Genomic DNA, 21,925 nt, shown 5'->3' with positions numbered 1-21,925 from the left:
CTTTCCATGTCAGTATCCCTTTCAGTATGTACTCCAAGTACATTTTCAGGGTAAGGATACATATGCTCATGAACCTGCCACGTGGCTGATTTGTTCTGTCAGTTGGTGAGTGGTGATACTCAAAGTTGCCCATAAAATAATGATTACACTGATAACCCTGGAAATCTTTTGGTAAAACCAACAGTAAATGTTTAGAAATGTGGACTAGTGCTATAGACAGAGTGCCTAGAGACTGGTGGCACTCAATGCTGGATGCTACTACCCTCCCTGGGGGGACTTTGAGAACAATACCAATGTCCTGGCCACACACCATTTCTAATGCTGAGGATCACTAACCTGATACATGAGAGGAGAAGAGCCAATCTGAGGAGGTAAATGCACCCCATCCTTAACACTGACTTAATCACCACCCATGAATGGCTTTAGCACGATTTACACAGCAAAAGCCAGGAGATTCTCTAACTGCAAAGAAGTTGTAAAAGGAACTGTGAATTCACCTCCTTGTGAATTGTGGGATTCTGGGTCCTGATGGGCACATCGGCAAAATCATTTTGCACAATATCACCATCACTATGTCCACACTTCATTCCTGATTGAGGTTCCCATACACTAGGCACAGTTTACTACCAAGAAAGAGGTTCCCTCTTCCATCAACTCACCTGGCCAATGGAATACAGAATCTTTGGGGGAACACAGATGTGGCACAGGTTGAGCTTTAAGGAAAATAAAAATGTGCTTCCTGACATCCTCCTCCCTCAGAGTAACAACACATGCCCTCATCTGAAAGTTCGTTCCCTACTCCCAGTTTCTCCATGGAGTATCTCATCACTGGAACCTCACTGATTCAGAATAATTTGATATGCCCTGTTCTGTAACGAGTTGGCCGCTACCATGATAAACACTGCATAATACACTGCACTGGTGAAATGAGAACTGTCTGTCTCCTCCATCCTCAGCCAGGCTCGCTGCCTCCTAGCCAAGAGAATATCCTGAAGGCAGCTACCTAGACGGAGTGTCTTCTTCAATAGTTCATGTTAATAACATTTTAAACTAAGGATACTTTTTCAGTCTCAGGAACTATAGCATTAGGGAGGGTGCTTGCTTTTGTCTAGAATTCTACTAATGAAACACTCATTAGTTATGTCCTTCAGGGCTTATCACTTTAAGACCATTTCACCAACAGGGCAACTAGAATAAAATCAAAGTCTAAATGCAGAAAAGTATCTCTATAATAAAGCAGGAATTCAAGTCCACTTGACTCTGAAAATTGTCTGGTCAAGAGCCCCACATACAGTCCTTTTTCTATTCAGTGTGGCAACTGTCAGATTTCTTCCAAGGCCCTAATTCTCCTCTAAAATAGAGGAAAGTTGAAATGTGATATTTCACATGTGCTTTATCAGATGGCTTTAGTTGCACACCATAGAAAGAGGCTGGCTCCCTTAAATAGAAAATAAATTATGAGGATGCCTGGGTGGCTCAGTCCATTAAGCCTCCTACTCTTGATTTTGGCTCAAGTCATGATCTCATGGTTCATGATTTCAAGCCTCATATCAGGTTCTGCACTGACAGGGCAGAGCCTGCTTAAGATTCTCACTCTCCCTCTGTCTCTGCCCCTCCCTTGCTCTCTCTCTCTCACCCTCTCTCAAAAAATAAACTAAAAATTTTTTTAAATAAAATAATAGAAAAGAAATTGATTGCATTTTTGTGGTAGAGACTAGTTTGATGGGAACACCGACCTCTAAACAAAAGGTAAGAATCAAGGCAATAATGAGGGTGCCTGGGTAGCTCAGTGGGTTGAGTATCCGACTTCAGCTCAGGTCATGATCTCACTGTTCGTGAGTCCGAGTCCTATGTCTGGCTCTGTGCCGACTGCTCAGAGCCTGGAACTGTTTCAGATTATGTGTTTCCCTCTCTCTGCCCTTTCCCTTCTCGTGCTCTATCTCTGTCTCTCTCAAAAATATATAAACATTTAAAGAAAAAGAATTGAGCCAATGATGAAACTCCAAGTATCATAAACCATTTACTGAACTTGTCAGAATGCCACAGCTGGAATAAATGAGCTCCAGATATTTTCTCCTTCACTTCTTTGTGGCAAGTGGACTGAGGCTGCTCTGTGGCATTGTGATTTATAATAAATATACATATTTGGTCTCACACTTCTTCTAGGCACATAGCTCCTAAAAAAACTTGCAATTTCCTATGATACGAGCAATAAAAAGTTCTTTCGTTACACTAGTAAAGTGATTTTTGAAAAGTTCTCAGGGAACCTAAGTTTGGGGGCTTATCGGCAGGAGAACCAACTGCGTGCTTAGAGGGTCAGGATTTTCAGTCACCGCCCCCTCCTCCAGGGAGAGGAGAGGGGCTAGAGGCTAAATCAATCACCAGTGGCCAAAGATTCAATCTGTTATGCCTATATAATGAAGCCTCCAGAAAAACCCAAGGACAGGGTTAGGAGGGGTTCTAGATGATAAACACATGATCTGGGGTGGCAAAGTGTTTATGGAAAGGGCAAGGAAGCTCCACACCCCTTCCCCATTCCTTGCCTTGTACACCTCTTGCATCTGGCTGTTCCTGAGTTATATCCTTTGATAATAAAACTGGTGAACTAGTAAATACAATGTTTCTCCGAGTTCAGTGAGTCACTTCAGCAAGTTAATCGAACCTGAGGAAGGGGTTGTTGGAATTTCTGATTTATAGCTGGAAGGGAGAAGTACAGGTGAGAACCTGAACTTGTGATCCGCATCTGAAGTCTAAGGAGGAGGTAATGGGAACATCTAATCTGTGGCCAGCTGTTCAGAAGCACAGGTAACAGCCTGGGCTTGAGGCTGACATCTGAAGAGGGAGGGAGAAGGAGCCTTGCAGGACTGAACTCCAAGCCTATGGGATCTGATGTTATCTCCAGGTAGAGAGTGTCAGAATGGAGTTGAATTGTAGGACACCCGTTTGGTGTCCGAAGAATTGCTTGGTTGAGTGGAGGAAAGTCCCCCTCCACACACTGGAAACTGAGTCTCAGGACACCAAAATGAGCTCTAAATTTATATACATTGAAGTTCAGCAAGAAAGAGAACCTAATACTTTCCTGACAACATTAGTGTAAATTCCATCCTGTGTCATCAGCTGCAAGCATCAAGTGCCTACCTCTGAAGCAATCACACTGACCAGAGAACTCAATTCTCTGATTGGCCAAGCCTCACTTCTTTACTCACTCCTGGAATAGGGGAAGAAACATAATCAACTCAATTAGAAACTTAGAGTCTAAGTGTTGAGAAGAGATGGCTCCTCAAGGGAGTGTCCACAGTACTGTCATAAAAGAAATGCAAGGAAGACAAAAAACACATGTGCACTGTCCCACAAAGGTTTGGGAGTATAATACATAAATAATGAAAGCCAAATGGGCACGCTGACAGATGCTTGCTATCATCATATGTCATTCTGGAATTACTAATAAAAACAAAAGTGTGATACCACCAAACACCAATTAGAATGGCCAAAATCCAAAACACTGACAACACCAGATACTAGCAAGAAAGTGGAGTAACAGGAACTCACGCTTATTGCTAACACGAATGCAAAGTGGCGCAAACACTTTAGAAGAGAGTTTGGCAGTTTCTTCCAAAACTAAACAGCCTCTTAACCATATAATCCAGTGAAATGAAAACTTCAGTCTGCAGGTGGACATTTATAGCAGCTTTATTCACAGTTGCCCAAATTTGGAAGCCACCAAAATGTCCTTGAGTAGGTGAATGGTTGAGGAAAGTGTGGTCCATCCAGAGAATGGAATATGAAGTGCTGAAGAAAGGAGCTGTGCCATGAACAGACATGAAGGAATCTTAAATGTATATTACTAAGTGAAAAGAAGCCAATTTGAAAAGGCTCCTATTTGCTTGATTTCAACCTATATGACATTTTGGAAAGGGTAAAATTATGGATATGGTAAAATCGGTTGCCAGGAGTTTGGGGTGGGTGAAATGGTATGAATGTGTGCAGTGAAAATACTCTGCATGATACTATAATGACAGACACACTGCATTATACTTTTGTCCAAATCCATAGAGTGTACAATGCCAAGGATGACCCATTGTGTAAAATATAGCCTATATCATAATCATTACGATGTGTCAATGTAGGTACATCAATTGTAACAAATGTACCCCTGTGGTGTGATGTTGACAGTAGGGGAGTTTGTTCATGTGTCCACGTAGAGGATGTATGGGAGCCTCTGTAGCCGCTCTCAATTTTGCCATGAACCTCAAGTTGCTCTAAAAATTAAAACTGATTAAAAAAATGATAAGTAAATAATAAAGGTCTCAGAAGCCGATACTCTTGACTTCCTTCTTCCCTTCTCATTGGGGCTAAGGCCCCTGATAAACCATAAAAAGCCAAGGCTTTGGAATTAATGTTAGGTTTTAATTTTCCCAGCCACATTTTCTTAGTAGTATAGCCTTGAGTAAAATGCCTAATCTTCAAAATCTGAGATAAAATGAGATAACCTGTGTAGGCTGCATAGTTAAGCATCCAGGAATCATAACAAACACTTACCGAACTTTATGAGCCAGAAACTGAAATAAGCACTTTATTTACAAGAACTCATTTACCAGTCACCGAACCCAGTACAGTAGGTACTACGGTTCCTCCTATCTCAGAGAGAAATAAAGTAAGGTGGAAAGAGGTGAAGCAAGTTATACAAGATCACATGGCTGATCAGCATGCAGGCTGTAATCTAGATCTAGAAACTTTGTTTCTCCCAATATGGTAAACTGTCTTTATGTCCATGTTCGTACAGATTAGAGTTTACAACTCCTAATTTCCTTTTCTCCTTCCATTTGTTCCATTGGGGTAACAGGTGTTCCAGTAAGTGTGATAGTTTATCAAGTTTACAAGTAACTAAATGGGACAAACTAAGGTAGTGTTAGGAATTCTAGGTCCCTAAAGGCTTTGTTTTTATTGGGTGCTAACTTCAAATAGATTTTGCTTTTTGAGTAAAAAGATGTATATCTCAGCTGGCATAGCTTATCTAAAATCTGATCCTGGGCCAGTATTTCAATCCCTACTAAATTCTTCGTATTGCCACTTTTCTATCCATCTTTTCTTTCAGAAGTAAGTAGGGATGAGTAAAAATAATTTCTAATGCAGGCTTTTGATATGAGACAATTTTGATCGTTGAAGGGAAATCCATTTATGGAACAAAAGAGTCAAGAGAAATGGAACAAGAACAGATAGAAAAAATAACACTTAACATTAATCTGGAAGTGATGGGAAAGAACTTTAGCTTCAGGTACAGACAAAATCCCCACTGCTCCTGTCTTCTGTTCATGGATGCTGGTTTATGCAACAGATTGATTCCTGCATCGAGTATATCACAAGTTGGCCAACAATATTCAGTCTCAGATTTTTCCGTGTAGGTAAAGTGAAATCATTTTGTAAAAGCAGTTAATTATTTTCTTTTTTTTTTTTTTAACATTTTTTATTTATTTTTGAGAGAGAGAGAGAGACAGCATTAGCAGGGGAGGGTCAGAGAGAGAGGACACAGAATCCGAAGACAGGCTCCAGGCTCTGAGCGAGCTGTCAGCACACAGCCCGACACGGGGCCCGAACCCACGAACTGTGAGATCATGACCTGAGCCAAAGCCAGACGCTTAACTGACTGAGCCACCCAGGTGCCCCAAAAGCAGTTAATTATTTTCTAACACTCAGAGTTTGTTGCTGTTCTTGTTTTGTTTGTTTTTCCATTTTCTGACTCTTGCATATGCCCTACTCCAAATGGCTGAGTTCTCTATGATAAAACACACCTTCTTTTCTTCCATCCTCCTTTCTCCCACAAGCATTTATTGAGCAATTATTATGGCAGTATTTAGGCCTTGTGGGAGATACAAAGATAAGATATGGCTCTTAAGAGATCTGAAATATAACCAAACACAATTAACATGTAAGAGTGTACTTATGGGAGCAATGACATTAACCAACCTGCTAAATGATTATGACTAAGATTACCCTTTACAGCTAGTTGAGGTCATTCAACCAATTCTGGCTGTTACCCTGTGAGTGGAAGTAAAATCTGTCATTTTCAGGCCAAAGTCTTTAAATGTTGATGCAAGACTTTTCAGCAAATTCTTTTTCGTTTGGATAACTGAAGAAGCCTCATGTTCTAGACTGCCCAGTTTCAAAATGGGGAAGGAGTGGTCAGCCTGGGTTGACAGAAGAGTTTGTGGAACACAGCTCCTCCAATGGCCAGGGCTGGATGGGTGCTGAATGTGCTTTGAACCTCTGTGCGTTATCAAACTGAAGCTTCAGCTTTAATTTGGGGGCACAACATGGCCTATTCTATCATGACTAATACATGCATAATTTGGGTTAGAGAACACCAGAAATGATAACAACATTTATGAAGAATTTACTATGGGCCCAGAACTATTTTAAGCTATTCACATATCATCCCATTTCATCCTTACAACAACTCAATGAAATAGGTACTATTATTATTATCCTCATTTCACAGATGTATAAACTGAGGCACACACAGGTAATCGATTTGCTCACAAATATTTAACTAAAACGTTAGACCTAGTAATTAAACCTAAGTTATCTGGCCCTAAGGTTCATGATTTTAGCAATACAATAAGAAAAAAAAAAGTATGCAATTGGACAATGGAACAGACTATCTTGAGGTTTCAATTGGAATATTTGAGTTACCTATTCCCTTGAAGAACATTTATTGAGAACCTACTGTGTGCTGGACACTGTGTTCAGTGATGACTCTCAATCCTCTCTGTGCTGCTTCAAAACAGAACCCTTGTGAGCCCATGGCACCAAGGCACCAAGAAGTTCACCCCAGACTGCTGGCTCAATAAATCCCCAAATATGGAACTGTTATTAGGACATAGTTGATTTGTCCTTTGCCAGTAAGGACATGTCGTTCCATGGCTCAGCTCTCCCAATTGTCCAATACTCACTCTCAGCTCCTGTGTAACATGATGGTCTACACCTCATGGAGTTTCAACCGAAGACAGATAGCTGGGCTATCCTGTAAATCGTTATAATCACACTAATCCAATTCATAATTACATTTTGCAATTTTATGCTAAAATTTTTCAACTGGATTAATTCTAATGGGCAGATATTTAAATAAGCCATAACTGTCTTTCAAAAGCAACATCATTCATGCTTCATTTATAAACACAAGAAGTCTACTGACTCGATAAATGGTGACAACCGTTAAAATTGCATTTTTTTTCCTACTGTTGCTTTTGGGACTTGCCCTGCCTCCTTGGGATAACGATGCCCCCACTTAACTCAAAATGTTGCTAAAGTCATTGCCGTATCACATTATGGGCCCAATGTTCTGATAGCCTCTTGGCCCCATCTACTCTTCTGGGAAGAAATTTTTTTTTCAAATTTAAAAAAAGAAAAGAAGGAAAAAACAAGGCTGCCTTTACCTGGCTTTGAGCCCGGGAAGAACAAAGCTTTTGTTATTGCTGCTATTTCTATCCTTGAATTACTCTGTTAGAAAGATGGGGCCTCATCAGGGATGGCCTTCTGTTGGCTTAGCACAAACCACACCTTTCCCATCAATAAAAGCCTTACCTAAAATAATGCTATAGAGGGACAGGAAGTGCCAGGTATGGAGCTCAAAGCTGAGAAACAATCAAGTTACTGTGAAGAAATGAAGAGCCAGTTCCAGGCAGATTTGGGAGCAGGGAACCTGAGGCTGAGGGGGATGCAGGGATGGAGTGGGGGGGGGGGGTGGCCCTTGTAGGGTTCTGAAAGGAAAAGAAGTGTCTAATGTGATTTCATCAAGCAATGCATGATGGGGGTGGGTGGCTGGTGGGGAATGTAAAACCATCCTATCTACAGTATCTCTGATACAATGCTGCTCGTAAATATGTCAGTACAACTTTCTAGGAAGAGGGACGGCTTTAAGATTGGCACAGGATGAAAGTCAGGCTTCCCTCCAAAAGCTGAGAGGGAAGGCCACAGAGCCCGCCATTGAAGGGCACTGCCCTTCAGTCCACAGACTTTATTAGAGTATAAAGAAGACTTTTCTTATGAGTGGTCCCTTCATTATCCACAGCTCACTGGGGACTCTGTCCCCATCTCCTGTATGCATCCACTTATAGTTTCCTTCCCCTGGCATATGGGGGTGACCAAAAACAAGGCCGAGGGAGTTTTCTAAGGAAGAAACAAGCAAACAAGCCAAACTCTTACGCTCCCCATACTGCTTCAACAGCAAGGCGCCCAGACATCGCAGGCTTTCGTGATGCTGTCTTTCAGGAGAAACGATTTAGATTCTCTGTGGTAAATATAAAAAATAGAGGGTTTATTTGATTTAGAGAGAAGCAAACATTTTGCTGAAAAAGAAAAAGAAGACAAGCAAAGAGAAAAGAAAAAAAATGTATCTTGAATCAGGACAGTCATAAATAATTATAAACTACCAATTCAGTGAGGAGAGTGAATTATTTCTGTTATGTCTGAAAACTGAGAAAGCTGTAAAATCACCAGTGAGCATGTTGCAGACTATTCTGGATAAAAGCAGCACCCGCCCCCATTAAGTGAAGGGAGAAGAGGCAGAAGACTGACAGATTATGTTTTATCCACAAGCCATATTCCAAGCACCAGGTTAGAATATGCAAAGATCATGTAAGATTAGCATCATTATATCCTTTTTAATGTTGAGAAACGCTGAATCTCAGGGGAGATCATATATAATCTCCCAAAGTATATACCTGGTATACATTTCAAGTCCATTGAAGAGTTTTTGAACTCCTGGGGCACCTGGGTGGCTCAATCAGTTGAGCGTCCAACTCTTGATTTCAGCCCAGGTCACGAGCTCACAGTTCGTGAGTTTGAGCCCTGCATCAGGCTCCGCTCACTGACAGTGTGGAGTCTGCTTGGGATTCCTTCTCTATCTCTCTTTCTCTGCTCCCTCCCCCAATCACACACTCTCTCTTAAAACAGGTAAATAAACTAAAAAACAAAAGAGTTTTTGAACTCTTAACTCTATGTCAGACTGGATATAAAATCATGTTCTTAGCACTTTCACTGTAAAGTGCCTGACGGTATTTGAAGCTTTGCAGGTCATATCTCCCTGTGGTAACTATTCAACTTTGCACTTGTAGTGTGAAAGCAGCCACAAGCAATGTGTAAGAGAATGAGAGTTATTGTGGTGTGCCAATAAAACTTTACTTACAAAAGCAGGCAGCAGACCAAACATGATCTATATGAGATGATGGAGCATATAGTGATAATTTCTCTCACTTCATCACGGGGCCTCTAATTCTGAAGTCCTTGGTTTTCTTTTGTCTCTTTTGTTTAGATAATACCTCCCCATCAAACGGACAGGTCCGAGAGTTTTTTCATTGAAGAGGTTTAACTGAGCAAATGAAGTATTTGCAAATCTTCCTGTCTGCATCCTGCTTCTTTCTCATTCACGCACCCATGAGACTTCATAACTCAACCAATTTATGGATTTTCAGTCTGTCTCCGTTTCTTCTCATAGTTTCTGAATCCAAGTGCAAACATCCTCCAAGCTGATTTTCTGTTAAACAGAACTACATTATGGCTCCTGGAAGGTGTATTAGGTTGGTTTATTAGACTTCACTTCAGGGGACAGCGGTCTCAGAATGCATCAGAGTTTATAAAGTTGATACGTTTGATTAACTGCATCATCCCTGTGGCCCTCTGCCTGGATTATCATTTCACTGCCAATACTCTTCAAATCATGATTTCAGCATCCCTATAATATATTTGCCCCTCTTTTTACTCAGCTCCTATGTGGGGATAGGGATCCTTTAGAAAATGTTCTGGTACCTCCCATATCCTGCTTTGAGTACTCATCCCATCCCCTATGCACATGTTAGAACAAATAACATATTTTGAAATTACTACACATCTTTGAAAATTATGTTTCAGTTCTTTCTGATCTTTTATTCATCTATATTTTCTTAGGTAGGGAAAAATTAATCAAGAGGGGCTTTTATGTAGTTTCTATGATAATTATGATTTGTTATTTGTATAGCACTTTACTTCCAGAAATTTCTTAAACTGCTTTCCAAGTTCACAACTTCCACTGAGAAAACAATTCAAAGAAGAAAGAGGAAATGATAGAAGTTACCATGTATTAAGTATTAGTAGGTGCCACAGACTATACTTAGCTCCATAAATATATTGATTTTTTATATGCAAACAAAGGCAGAGTATACCCTAGGAACAATAGACAATCACACTGACAAGCTCAGATGACAGATATGTAAGTGGACATGGACAAACTGCTCTCACTCTTGTCCTCACCTGCCCCTTCCATAAAATGATACCTAGTGTGTATATTTTACTAGTGCAGCTCTGGTTTTTAAGTGTGAATGCATTAACTATTTTGAGCAGACTCGCTCGGACCAAGCTGACTGCCATATTAACTTCACTTGTTTACCTACCAAAGGTGAATTGTTCCAGGTGCTAGGGGACTTGACTTTAAGAGACTGGAATTTTGAACTAACCTATAAAAATGAGGGCAGACTCAGAGAAGGTTCTAGGGAGTACTAAACATATGAGTTGATTACAAGGAAGCTGTATGCTCCTTTCCAGAGATGTTGATTAAGTAGATCTCAGTAGTATTAAGGATTGCATTTTTTTCTTTTTTTTTAACGAAAATACCTAGTGATTTGGTTTTAGGTGGTCCTAAGATCACATTAAAAAAATATATATATAGGGGCGCCTGGGTGGCTTAGTTAAGCGTCCGACTTTCGCTTAGGTCATGATCTCGCGGTTCGTGGGTTCGGGCCCTGCATCGGGCTCTGTGCTGACTGCCAGCTCAGAGCCTGGAGCCTGTTTCAGTCTGTGACTCCCTCTCTCTCTGACCCTCCCCTGCTCACACTGTCTCTCTCTCTCTCTCCTTGAAATAAATAAATAAAAAAAAAAAATATATATATATATATATGGATCTAAATAGAACTGTCTGAAGCTGCCTGTCTCTCAGGCCTGTTTTTCTCCCTGCTAACCACATCCTCCCATTCGGTCTCCTAGGAGGTGCCTGGCCTTGATGACACAGAGGTATTGTTTTCTCCCTAAAGCAGAGAAACAATATAAAACTTGCAGGCTGAGTCAAGGGGTTGACTCAATATCAACTTATGACAACTGTTTGTGTTTTGTACCTAGATCTTTGATCCAGCACAATCTAAGTTTTGAGTGATGCCGCCCAAAATTTCTGAAATACCGAATTTTAAGGTTCATATTGTTTTCTAGCTTTGCCTAGATGCTTGACTAAGTACTAGAAAAACAGTCATGTCCATCCCTTTGTCTATAGGCCCTATACAGTCTGGTTTCTACCTATTCTCGTCTCTCTTCTTTCCATTCTTCTGCTCATTCAAATCCCTACAACCAAACTGGCTTCCTTTCTGATCATAAAATGAGCCAAGCTAATTTCTTCTCCAGGAACACTATACTTGGAACCCTCCTGTAGCTGTTCCCCCACGAATAGACATGTCTGGTTTCTACTCATTCAGGTCTCAATTGCTAACACATCAGAAAAGTGCTCCCTGACCTGACCACACCAGCAAATGCCAGCCGCTCCCCACCCACCGCCCAGTAACTCTGCATTACATTACTCTTTTTTTCTTTACAGTGTTTTTTAATATGCAAAATCACCCTCAATTAATTAGTTTCCTAATATATTTATGCCCTTCCCCTACTCAATCATAAGCTTACCAAGGTTCAAAACACTGGCTCAAAAAACCTTTGTTGAATGTCAATGCCTTTGTACAGGTTATTCCTTCTGCTTGAAATATGGGTCTCCAATCTGGTCACTGACCACTTGCTCAGTTCTTGACTACACTTCAACCCTTTGTTCAAACAGCTCTTATGCATGAAGTCTACTCTTTGCCCCAAATTCAGTGGATCATGTGCAGTTTTGGCTCTGATATGTAAGGCCCAATGCCTCTATTACACCATCCAAATGTTTCAAATTTCTTTGCATGCCCTTCACCCCACCTAGGACTCCCTGGAATAGGGAATTATTCAATTTAGTATCCTCCATGGCACAATAAATTTGCTGTCATTTATTTATACCAGAGTGCAGATAAGACAGAGTCACAACTGTTATGGTCAGAGTGTTATAGCCCTAAAACTAATAAGTAAGCTGAACTTAAAGCCTCTCTCTGTATATATGTGTTAGTGTATTTATTTCTTTTTAACATTTATTCATTTTTTGAGAGACAGAGGGAGAGAAAGCATGAGTGGGGGAGACACAAAGAGAGAGGGAGACACAGAGTCTGAAGCAGGCTCCAGGCTCTGAGCTATCAGCACAGAGCCCGACAAGTGGCTTGAACTCACAGACCATGAAATCATGACCTGAGCTGAAGTCAGATGTTTAAGTGACTGAGTCACCCAGGCTCCTTTACTTTCTGTGTATATAAAAGGTATACAGGTATTAAAACATGGATAATCCTTAAGTATTTCTTAATATAAAGAAATTATGTATCATTATATTTGATCAGTTGCTGCTGAGTCTACCATAAGTTGTAGCTATAGATACTCATCTTGTTGTTTTACAGATGTACATACTTTTCTAAAATGACAGGTTTAGAATGAATGGGGAAGAATAAGAATCAATTATAAGTAATGTATAGGATGTTGGATTGATATGCTGGATGCTTGAAACTAATATAACATTGTACAATTTTGTGTGTCAATATATAATGTCAACATTGTATATCATTACATGTCAATTACTCAATAATAATTCAAGAAATAATAATACTAACTCCTGAGAGCATGAATGGTAATGGCCTGCCTGACTAGGAATGTATCTTTCATCCCAGAGAAGATATAAAATCAAGAGTAAAAAAAAAAAAGATTTAACAAAGTTAAAATTATAATATATATATAATATATATAAATAAATATAATATATAAAATGACAGGTTTAGAATGAATGGGGAAGAATAAGAATCAATTATAAGTAATGTATAGGATGTTGGATTGATATGCTGGATGCTTGAAACTAATATAACATTGTACAATTTTGTGTGTCAACATATAATGTCAACATTGTATATCATTACATGTCAATTACTCAATAATAATTCAAGAAATAATAATACTAACTCCTGAGAGCATGAATGGTAATGGCCTACCTGACTAGGAATGTATCTTTCATCCCAGAGAAGATATAAAATCAAGAGTAAAAAAAAAAAAAAAGATTTAACAAAGTTAAAATTATAATATATATAAAGCTATACAACTGATTTCTCATGTCAAAGAATTTGCACCTTTAGGCAATGTACATTCCCGAAATGTGGAAAAAAAAAAACCCTGATCTATTGGAGTGATACTACTGTATTATAATTCAAAATATGAAATTACGTAATTGACACAGATATGTGATTTTTATTTTGAAAATTTAGTGGACTTATGTGGTCTAATGGGAGATTGAAAAGCATTTTTTAAATTCATTGATTATAAGTGGTTAATTTTGGGGGGTTTTACTAATTACTTAGTGCACAGGGAAGTTTAAGTCAGTTATCTAAAAATGAATTACAACGTATTACTTATGTAAATATAGATCTATTACTACATAAAGTGGTAGTAATAGATACATATAATTGGTGCTAATTAAATAGTAGTATCATTTGCTGTAGTACGGAAGTCGTCTTTCTTTGCCTCAAGCCAAATAACCTGCCCAGAACCTTAGGAGTGCCAAGTAAATCCATACTCTGCTATTTCATTAACTACATCGGTGATAACCTTACTCTATGCTAGACAGTCCTTCAAGCACTGTTCCTCTACCATTCTATGAGATCGTTGTTCTTACTGTCTCCATTTATAGATGAACAAACTAGAGAACAAGTAGTTTACCTGCTCAAGTTTACACACCTAATTATCTTGGGAATCAGAGTTTTACTCAGAGTTGTGTGATTTCAGAGTGAAATAATCAAATACCACAATCCAGCAATAAACGTAATGCCACCTCTATCTTGTTTAACACAAAAGTCATTCTCCTCAAGTGTCAGGCATAAATGGAACTTTAGCAAATCAAAGTAAATTGCAGGTCCATTTGGTATTTGACTTTTTCTAATAGTAAGTAATGGCCGTCATCGATCTTTTTATTTCAATACAGATTTTCATACACTGGTTCTATTTAAAGTAAACTCAACTTTTCCATGGACTACTGAAAAATAGAAACTGGATGCTATTTTGTCTTCAGAAATTAAGATGAGTTTTGATATCCTTCTTAAAGTAGAAACAGCTTTCACTTTGATCAATTATTTCAAAAGCCTAAAAGTTGTCAAATTACTTCCATTATCTCTCCAACCATATTAGAGCATTTCCAATGTAAACCAGTATTATAATCCAGGTAGCTTAGTCTATGGGTGGTGCCTTTAATATTCTCTAAATTTTAATGAAGTGTTTCTGGGAGCAGAATATCAGGCCTTCTTTGGTGGGTTTTAGGGGAGACTGGTAACTGGAAGGCAAATGTCCTGATTGAAATGAGGAAAAACCATCTGCCTTGGGCTTGGAAGCTAAGAGACCAAGAGACCAGGCATGTCAGAAGCATGAATGCTGGCTCCTCCATTTGACAATGCCATCTGGTTTGCTGTAGACACACTTGTCAGAAGTAACAGACTCCTGAGGTCCTCTTTGTTCTGTTAGTCTGAGCTGTTTAAAGTCGCATATTGAAAAAAGCCAGCAATATGGTTCACAGGTGAGTAAGCTTTCCTTAGAGGTGACAAACTCTTCCCCAGAGTAAATAAACAAAATGCAATAAGAGGCAAGTGAATTTTAGAAAAGAATCCTTATGAAATATCTTTGAATGATTCAGTCCCATGCCAGGCTCTACCACAGTTCAAGGCTAAAATCTTCCCAGGTATGTTTAATATGCTCAGTATCAAAACATTCTGTTTTTAATCTTCTTTTCTAAAATGCTTACTTTACTGATTTTAAGAACCATTACAACTTAGCTTTCATATGAAAACAAAGAGAGTTACTGAGTTCCCCACCAGAAAAGTGAATTTGTTTTTGTGTATAAACAAAGATATGTTACCTACCCTCCCACCACTGAGAAAGAAAAGAAAGAAGGAAAGGAAAGGAAAGGAAAGGAAAGGAAAGGAAAGGAAAGGGAAGAAGGGAAGGGAAGGGAAGGGAAGGGAAGGGAAGGGAAGGGAAGGGAAGGGAAGGGAAGAAGGAAGGAAAAAGAATTAGATGGAGAGAGGAAAGAAAGGAAAGGAGATAAAGAAAGAAAGAAAGAAAGAAAGAAAGAAAGAAAGAAAGAAAGAAAGAAAGAAAGAAAGAAAGAAAGAAAGAATCAAGTAGTTTACCTGCTCAAATTTAGACACTAAGAAAGAAAGAAAGGAAAAGAGAAAAAGAAAGAATGAAAAGGAAGGGACAGATGGCAACAATGAGTGGCTGGAACTTGGGGTGAGTCTCCTCCAAGCTGGAGGAAGCCACCACACTGCTGACCTAGAAATGCTGTCCAATAAATTTCTTTCCTTCTACTATCTTCTCTCGGGGGTGGTGGGGAGATATATAGAAAGGATATGAAATTCCTTAAACATTAAAACCAGCACTTTGGACAAGTTTATGAGAAAGACAAAACCTTGCATGAATAGCCAAAGGGAATATTTGGATGGTGGGCTGGGGTGATGGTCACACAGACATGGGAACTCAGAGAAAGGATATCCATAGATACAGCAGCTTCATAATCTCTAAACAGTGATCATTTGACTGGGGGCTATGGTAAGATATTAATCTTGAGATTCCATATACAGGGTAAGCACTTTCAACAAAGCCTTGAGCATAGGTGGAGATGAGGGAAGCTTCCTTTCTGAGAAACACTTGCATGCCCTGAGAACAGTAGCTGGCAGAGGCATTAGTCTACTATTACTACTGTACCAAATTACCACAAACCTCATGCCTCCAATCAGCACAGATTTGTTACCTTACAGTTCTACTGGTCAGAAGTCTAATCTGTGTCTCTCTGGATGTGTTAGCAGGGCTGTGTTCCTTTCTGGAGGCTCTGGGGAGAATCCCTTTCTTTGGCTATTTAGCCTGCCCCCTCTTGCATCTGCAAAGGCAGAGATGGGCTGAGTCTTTCCCACGTCACATCACTCCAGCTCTGTCCACTATCTCTCCTTCCACTGTTTAGGATTCTTGTGATTACATTGGGTCCATACAGGTAAGACTCTCTATTTTAAGGTCAATCTTAATCCTTTTTTTCCTTTTCTTTTCTTCTCTTTCCTTCTGTTTGTTTTTTTTTTGTTGTGCAATGTAACATATACATAAGTTCCAGAGATCGCCATGTGACATCTTCGGGAGTCTTTATTCTGTCCACCATTGCAGCTGTGAGATGTATGGTATCTAAAACTGTGTTGTCTATCTTCAACCCCAGTGCCACCACATACTAGCTGGGCAGCTGTGCGTTAATGATGCGATCTCTCCATGCCTCAGTTTCCTTATTTGTAAAATGTGGCGTAAAAAGTACCTATCTCAGAGGGTTCTCATAAGGATTAAATGAACATTGGAAATGTGCTTACGACATTACAAAGTAAGTGCTCGATTAAACCCTACAGTTCTAATGTCCATCTGCTTTTACAAGATAAAAGGCAAATCATTAAATGTATAGTGAGTATCTAAAGGATTCTGACCCAGAAAGGGGATTTGATTGCAGATGTAGGGAAGAGATATTTACAGTGCTTGCTCACAGGTCAACACTCCCCTGTCCAAAGACATAATTAGCAAAGACCTAACCTGTCCCCAGAACCTCCCAGGCCGTTCATTCATTCCAGGAATCTTGGAGCATGGAGGGCTGCTCACATATTACCAGTGCCTCCGTGTAGCTCTGAGTGTATTCTTAGTCCTCCTCTATTGATGGTTGGCTCACCACTGCCTACCCGGTGCCACTGAAGCCACTGCCCACGGTACTGCAGGCCCCTCAACCATGACTGCCTTTCTTCTAAGCCACTGGGAAACCTGTGCTGACCCAGGATTTTTTAAAAGCATTCCCACAGCAGAGCGGATGTGCTCCCTGGTTATCGAATGATTTCCACTGTCCCACAACTGTCTTCTTCACATGATAACCAGACTTCTGAGAATTGGGGAGCAGAGACGCTTTAGGTGATGGTCATACACAGCTATGCAAGGTGCCTAAAACCACTGTCAGGTTCTAATTCTGACCTGGGAGCTTAGTCTGGTCCACTCTGCCAGACTGTACACGCATGGTACTTTCCTCTTTGAGTGCCTCATTATTTTTTTCCCCACAGTGGTTTTATTATGGACTTTTCCCTCACTGCTCCTATACTAGTTTTCCATTGCTGCCATTTCAAATGGCCATAAATTTAGCAAGCTAAAGAAACACTAATTTATTGTCTCACATTTTCCACAGGTCAGAAGAGTCGAGCAGGCTCAGCTAAATGTCTATTTAGAATCTCAGGAGGCTGAAATCAACGTGTTGGCAGGGCTGGCTAGGGGAACATCATTTACCTTGATCACTCAAGGCTTCTGGCTGAATTCAGTTCCTTGTAAGACTGAGGCCATGTGTCCTTGCTGGCTGTCAGCTGACGGCCATCCTCAGATTCCCAAACTACCTTCAGTTCTTGCCTTGGGGATCCTTCCTCCATATTCAAAGGCAGCAATGGTAGGTTGCTCCCTTCTTATATTACCTCTCTCGGACTAATTATTTTGCCTTCCTCTAGTACTTTTAAGGATTCAGGCAATCACATTGGATCTACCAGGAGAATCTCTTTATCTCATAGTCCATAACCTTTTACATTTTCAAAGTCCTCCACATGTATAATGTAATATATTCACAGGATCCAGAGGTTAAAGCATCTCTGGGAGCCATTATGCAGTCAAGCACCTGCCCTGCCCCTGCCATAGCATTAGGTATACATATGGCTCAACTCCTTGGCTCTAATTCTTTCCCACAGAGTCACTCTCTCTCCATGAAAATGTAGGCATATGGCTGAGCACCTCTTAGCATCCCTGAACAGTACGCGACAGCCAAGATGACAGCTAAGAATGTAGCAACTGAAGTCCGTTCATTGCAGAGCACCCAGACATGGGGTAGGTGGTGCTTTCCGACAGCCAAAGCTTGGCTTCACCACACACCTGGCCAAAAGCCATAGCTTTACTCATATTGGAAGATACACAAAGTACTGTGAGAACTGATGAGAGATAAACTGGCTATCCTGCATTAATTAAAGAAAAGTCTTCTGGGAGATTACATTAAATTAAATGTAATAGAGCTTCGAAGTATGAACAAAGTTTAGTAGGATGAGGGGGAATGGACAGGAGAAATCATTTTAAGTACACAGAAAGCAAATACATGGCCATGAATGTTGAGAAAAATAAATTTTGGAGAAAAATAAGTTTTGGAGAAAAATACGCTCATGTTTAAATAAGTCATATGAATATTTTCAGTTGATCAACCTTGATAGGGTAAAATAGATACAGAGGAATTTCTTTCACATAGGGTTATACAGAGTCCTCTCTTTGCACAGCCAGCACCATATTAACTAAAATGCATTCATACTGACCAATTACTCATTTTGCATGAGTCTCAGTTAGTATAGTTCTGTCCAAAATAAGAATTATCTGTTTATCTACTTTCCGTCAAAGATTAGGGTAAGAACTAGAGGACACACTCATTCATTTAGGAAAACTTACTATGCTAAATAAAACAGACCAGATTTGAAAGTGATCTTGAAAAACTACAGCAATATGTAGTCAAAAGGAAGATATTTCTTAACAAGATGTCCTTAGGGTAAAATAGGGAAAAAAAGAAGAGTATCTAATCAAAATATGGACAATGACTGGTTAGGGACAGGAGTTGTAGAAAAATAATTCGAAGTATACTGGCCTATAAACTAAACAAGAACAAGGAAGACATGTAATGAACTCCATACTATGTGCCAAAGTTGAAATAATCGAAGTAGTCTGGTGGCTATTATATTTAATGCTTGAAAACTCTCTACAAGGTAGGTTTTATTATTCCCTTTGTATATATGAAGAGACTGAGATTTAGAGGCGTGAGGTACATGTCTTGGTGCTGCTAGAGGTGAACTTTGAACTAAAACTATTTGACTTGAAACATATTCACATTTCTACTATCCCTCACGTCATGCCAAGAATATTGGCATCCATGGTGTGATGTACAGGAACTGTCTAGAAACTATTACACAACTTTCATATAAAATATATTGAGTAGATACCACCATTGCCATACTCTGCATCTCCTTTAGATTCTAAAATCATTTTGACTACAAATTACTGTTCTTTTTAAAAAGTATTTATTTATTTTTGAGGGAGAGAGATAGAGGATGAGTGGGGGAGGAGGAAAGAAAGAGGGAAAGACCAGAATCTGAAATAGGATCCAGGCTCCAAGCTGTCAGCCCAGAGTCTGATGCAGGGCTCAAATGCATGAACTGTGAGATCATGACCTGAGCTGAAGTGAAATGCTTAACCGACTGAGCGACCCAGGTGCCCCCTACAACTACTGTTATGTTGCCAGTTAGGATGGGCCATACTCTTAGGGTCATTGCAAGTTTTTGGAGAATGGGTTCCCTGTCTTAATACAGTAGATACAAAGATGATGAAAGTATGAGATAAAGATTGGTAAAGGATGTTCGTATAAGGAGAGAAATGAATCAGAAAAATGCATTATTGCCGCTCTGAGAGAGTACAGATATGTAAAAGCACAGTGTATTAAATTAGCTTGCTGGGGCACCTGGGTGGCTCAGTCGGTTAAGCATCCAATTGGCTCAGGTTATGATCTCACGGTTCCTGGGTTCGAGCCCCGCATCGGGCTCTGTGCTGACAGCTAAGGGCCTGGAGCCTGCTTCAGATTCTGTCTCCCTCTCTCTCTGATCCTCCCCTACTCATGCTGTCTCTTTCTCTCTCTCTCCCCCCCTCTCTCTCTCTCAGAAATAAATAAAACATTTAAAAAATTTAAAAAAATAAATTAGCTTCCTGGGAATCTGTAACAAAGTACCACAAATTGAGTGGCTTAACCAACAGAAATTTTTTTCTCATAGTTCTGGAGACTAAAAATCTAAACCAAGGTCCTAATAGGGTTAATTCCTTCTGAAGGCCATGAGGGAAGGCTCTGTTACAGATCCTTCTCTGTTTGGCTTGTAGATGGCCATGTTCTTTTTGTGGCATAATATTGTTTTCCCTCTGTACATACTTGTTTCCAAATTTCCTCTTCTTATAAGGACATAAGTGACACTGGATTAGGGCCCACCCTACAGGCCTAACTTAATGACCTCTGCAAGGATCTATTTCCAAATATGGTCACAATCTGCAGTACTTTGGGTTAGGATGCTATGAATTTTGGAGGGGAACACAATTCAACCTATAAGTAAAGGAAGAAATAATCACTTTAGGAGTTTTATCTCTATGAAATCAAAATGTATATTAGAATTCAGGAAATACCAATAGGAAGAGAGAGTCATTTATGTAACTAAGCAATCAAGGAATTAATAGGTTCCAGCTGTGGCCTATTATTAACATTACTGATGAAGACAGATATATAGCCACTAATATCACCTGTCTATATTTTCACATGGTCTAAATTGTTTTTTTCCCCTATCAAGAGGTGGTCTACCTCTTCACACTATAAGTCTAAGAACAACTAAATAGAAGAACCAAATATATTTCTTGAGAAATGATATTCTTCAGTGTCACAGGGCTTTTCTTGGGCCTATTCATGCCCAGAGGCACAGTCAGGTAGAAGATATCAAGAATGGAAGACTCTAATGCTTCCAAGCATTACATATAGGATAAAGATCTGAATCACTGTTTGCAGTCTTAGTAAAATAAACTCAGAGAAAGTGCATGATTTCATTTTTTCAATGCCCTAACCTTTCCTTAGTCATTAGATAGCCTTTGGAATACCCAACCGTGAGAGTGATGGCATTATTGCTTTTTAAATAACCGCTCCTCAAAATGTGGTATACAGACCTGTCAACTCATAGTTGGAGGTTAACATTCCACTTTCATGCTATTTATTTTGAGAAAAAAAAAGTGTTTTTTTTTTTTTTTTTTTTTTTTAACCAGTAGGCTTTTCTGTTTTGTTTTATTTTAGGCTGAAGTTGGCTTTCAAGATTGGGCTTAGTTGAAAAATTACATGCACTGAATGAATGGAACTGGATTGTATCACATAGTATATCCCAAAGTGAAAACAAAATAGCATTTTGTACATAAAACTACTATACTGATATCACTGCACTGATTTGGGCTAAACTCTCAAATCACTAAATCATGGAACGTCAATGCCAGAGGCTGACTTTTCAGCTGGTCTCCAGTGGGCACTAAATTTAACCCAATGAGATAGAATATATTTGATAAAAACAATTAGGCCATATCAGCATATTTTAGACTATCATTGAATACATTATGGCCATTTAATGAAAACCTTGGTTATTATGTTTGACAGATCAATTATTAATCATATAGATGGGGCAGAAAGGGACATGCAACATCAAAGCTGATTAACTCAGCAAAGTCTTCAATAATATTGTCACTTTTTATCAAAGCCAATGGCTTGAAGAAGAGTGGCTTGATGGAAGAAGGAGTGATCACAATACAAATCATACTAAATGGCTAGTGCAAATCAGAGGAAGCACTATGCAAAGCATATTCTGAATAACAGAGGATGTATATCTTGCCTTGGCGATATCAGGAATGTCTTTCTCCTTGTAGAGGTAATAGTGTTCTTAGTTTAACAGATGGAAAGCAAAGAATACACAAGTAGAGTGTTAGGGGAGGGGGAAATGCCCATTTTAGTGTTCTTAGGTCCTATTTTCATCAGTCTAATATGTTTTTTTTTTAATGCTTATTTATGTATTTTGAGAGAAAGAGAGCATGAGAGGGGAAAGGGCAGAGAGATGGGGAGAGAGAGAATCCTAAGCAGGCTCCATGCTGTCAATTGCAGAGCCCGATG

Source organism: Hyaena hyaena, unplaced genomic scaffold (genome assembly GCF_003009895.1).
Source record: "Hyaena hyaena isolate Hyena2069 unplaced genomic scaffold, ASM300989v1 scaffold_278, whole genome shotgun sequence".
Classification (NCBI taxonomy): Eukaryota; Metazoa; Chordata; class Mammalia; order Carnivora; family Hyaenidae; genus Hyaena; species Hyaena hyaena.
The sequence above is the reverse complement of the archived record's forward strand: the minus strand, read 5'-3'. Positions refer to the sequence as shown.